General features: G+C 43.5%; 1 pseudogene; it reads left to right on the top strand.

The window, feature by feature from the left end:
- Window positions 1–422: 422 nt before the first annotated feature.
- On the top strand, window positions 423–1,353 carry LOC132653987 (vomeronasal type-1 receptor 90-like; annotated as a pseudogene).
- The last annotated feature ends 1,500 nt before the right edge of the window (window positions 1,354–2,853 follow it).

The raw sequence follows: 2,853 nt of genomic DNA, 5'->3' as shown, positions 1-2,853 counted from the left end.
TCTAAGCCAGTTTTGGTTATGGTGTTTTAGTGCAGCAACGGAAACAGAATGGGAAAATTATCAAAACTTTTGAAGCTTTTTCTATACCTGATAAGATGACAAAACAAGAACCAGTCAATGCCCCTGAAAACCTCAAAAAGAGGCAGTGGTGGGGAATCATTGCTATAATACATGATCATTTTAATGCACAGGAAACTTGAAGCAGCAAGGGAGCCCATCTATAGGTACACAATCCAGGCATGACTGACAATGAGGGGGTTTGGACCTCAGGAAAACTTGAGTACTGAGGCTGTATTGGGCTGGGTCCACCAATATTCCTAAAGGCAATAGTGTTTGGTACCAATGTTGCTGTTACTGTTTGTGATGAATAATTTCTCTTGCCTTTCTTCTCAGATGTTTACTTTAGTTCCTTGTCTCATACAATGAGAAGAATCAAGACCCTTTATGGAGTTGTTGACACATTATACATTTTTCTCTGAGGTAGGCATTGGGATCTCCTTCAACATTATCCTCTTCCTCTTCCACCTTTTTGAGTTCCTTCTTGAAAGCAGGCTCCGGATCATTGACCCACTCATCAGTGTCTTGGCCCTCATCCACCTTGGGATGCTAACAGTCATTGGATTTGCAGCTGCTGACATTCTTGGATCTCAGAATATGTGGAATGACATCAAGTGTAACTCCCTTGTCCACTTGCACAGGCTTTTGAGGGGCCTCTCTCTTTGTGCCACCTGCCTGCTGAGCATCCTTCAGGCCATCATCCTCAGCCCCAGAACCTCCTGTCTGGCAAAGTTCAAACCTAAATCCCCACAGCAGAGCCTGTGCCCCCGTCCTGTGCTGTGGGCCTTCTACATGTCCTGTGGTGCTCACTTCTCCTTCTCCTATGTTGCTGAGTACAATGTCACCTCACATGGTCTCATATTTGTCACAGAATCTTGCATTATTTTACCTATGGGGTATAGCAGCAGACACTTATTTTCCATACTGAGGATATTTCGAGATGTGTCCTTTCTAGGTCTCATGGCCCTCTCTAGTGGGTACATGGTGGCTCTCTTATGCAGACACAAGAAGCAGGCTCAGGGCCTTCACAGAACCAGCCTTTCTGCAAAAGCGTCCCCAGTGCAAAGGGCCACCTGTATGATCCTGCTGCTCATGAACTTCTTTGTCCTGATGTACTGTATGGACTGCATCATATCTGCCTCCAGACTGATTCAGGATAATGACCCAGTCCACCACACAATCCACATGATGGTCTCCAATGGCTATGCCATTGTCAGCCCCTTGCTGTTCATTGGCACTGAGAAACGAATTGCTGGCTTCTTACAATCCTTGGTAAGGAGGACAGCACATGCTTAACTAGTAATTGAAGGACGAGTTCACTTAAGGAGCCAACTGACAGATGCTTGCTGACAGATGGTGAATCCCGGCCTCGTGCTCATGCTCCTCCACAGAAGTGAAAAAATGATTCCTGCTTTGTTAAACTGCTTCTTTTGAAATGTGGGTTACATCTGTAGGTATTTGAGGCAAATGTCTTCATGTGCATTTCTGCTTGGTGTCAGCAGGGGACACCTGTTACACTTCACAGATTAGGGTGCTCTGTGTACTTATCAATGAGCGGAACTGTATAGCACTTTTTTTTAATTTTAATTTTTATTTTTAGTTACAATTTGCTAACTCTGTGTCCCAGCTGTATCCCGCTCCCTCATTCTTTCCCCCTCCCCAACTCCCTCCGTGGTCTCCTCCCTGCTCCTTTCCAAGTCCACTGATAGGGGAGGACGTCCTCCCCTTTCATTTGACCCTGTTTTATCAGGTATCTTCAAGGCTGGCTGAAAAGTCCTCCTCTGTGGCCTAACAGGACTGCTCCTCCCCTGGGTGGTGTAGTCAAAGAACCTGCCCTTGAGATCCTGTTAGAAATAGTCCTTGTTCCCCTTACTTTGGAATACTACTTGGTTATTGAGCTACCACTGTTCACATCTGAGCAGAAGTTGTAGGTTATATCCATAGATGGTCCTTGGTTGTCACTTGAGTTTTTCATCTCGGCCATTCTGATGGGTGTAAGGTGAAATCTCAGGGTCGTTTCGATTTGCATTTCCCTAATGGCTAATGATGTTGAGCATTTCTTTAAGTGTTTCTCTGCCATTCGATGTTCCTCTTTCAAGAATTCTCTGTTGAGCTCCGTTCCCCATTTTTTAATTGGATTACTTGGTTTATTGCTTTTCTGCTTCTTTAGTTCTTTATATATACTGGATATTAGCCCTCTGTCAGATAAAGGGTGGTGAAGATTCTTTCCCAATCTGTAGGCAGTCGTTTTGTTTTGATGACAGTGTCTTTTGTTTTACAGAAGCTTTTCAGTTTCATGAGGTCCCATTTATTGATTGTTGCTCTTAGAGCCTGTGCTGTTTGTGTTCTGTTCAGGAAGTTTTCTCCTGTCCCAATGAGTTCTAGGCAGTTCCCCACTTTTTTCCCAACTGATTTAGAGTATCTGGTTTTATGTTGAGGTCCTTGATCCACTTCAACTTTAGTTTTGTGCAGGGTGATAAATATGGATCTATTTTCATTTTTCTGCATGTAGACATCCTGTTGTTCTAGCACCAATTTTTGAAGATGCTGTCTTTTCTCCATTGAATGGATTTTGCTTCTTTGTCAAGTATTGAGTATTCATAGGTGTGTGGGTTTATTTTTGGGTCTTCTATGTGGTTCCATCGATCCTCCTATCTGTTTCTATGCCAATACCATGCAGTTTTTATTACTGTTGCCCTGTAGTACAGCTTGAGATCGGGGTTGGTAATACCTCCAGATGATCTGTTGTTGTACAGGATCATTTTGGAGATTCTGGGTTTTTTGTTTTTCCATATG

Source organism: Meriones unguiculatus, chromosome 5 (assembly GCF_030254825.1).
Source record: "Meriones unguiculatus strain TT.TT164.6M chromosome 5, Bangor_MerUng_6.1, whole genome shotgun sequence".
NCBI classification, from domain to species: Eukaryota; Metazoa; Chordata; class Mammalia; order Rodentia; family Muridae; genus Meriones; species Meriones unguiculatus.
The sequence above is the reverse complement of the archived record's forward strand: the minus strand, read 5'-3'. Positions and strand labels throughout refer to the sequence as shown.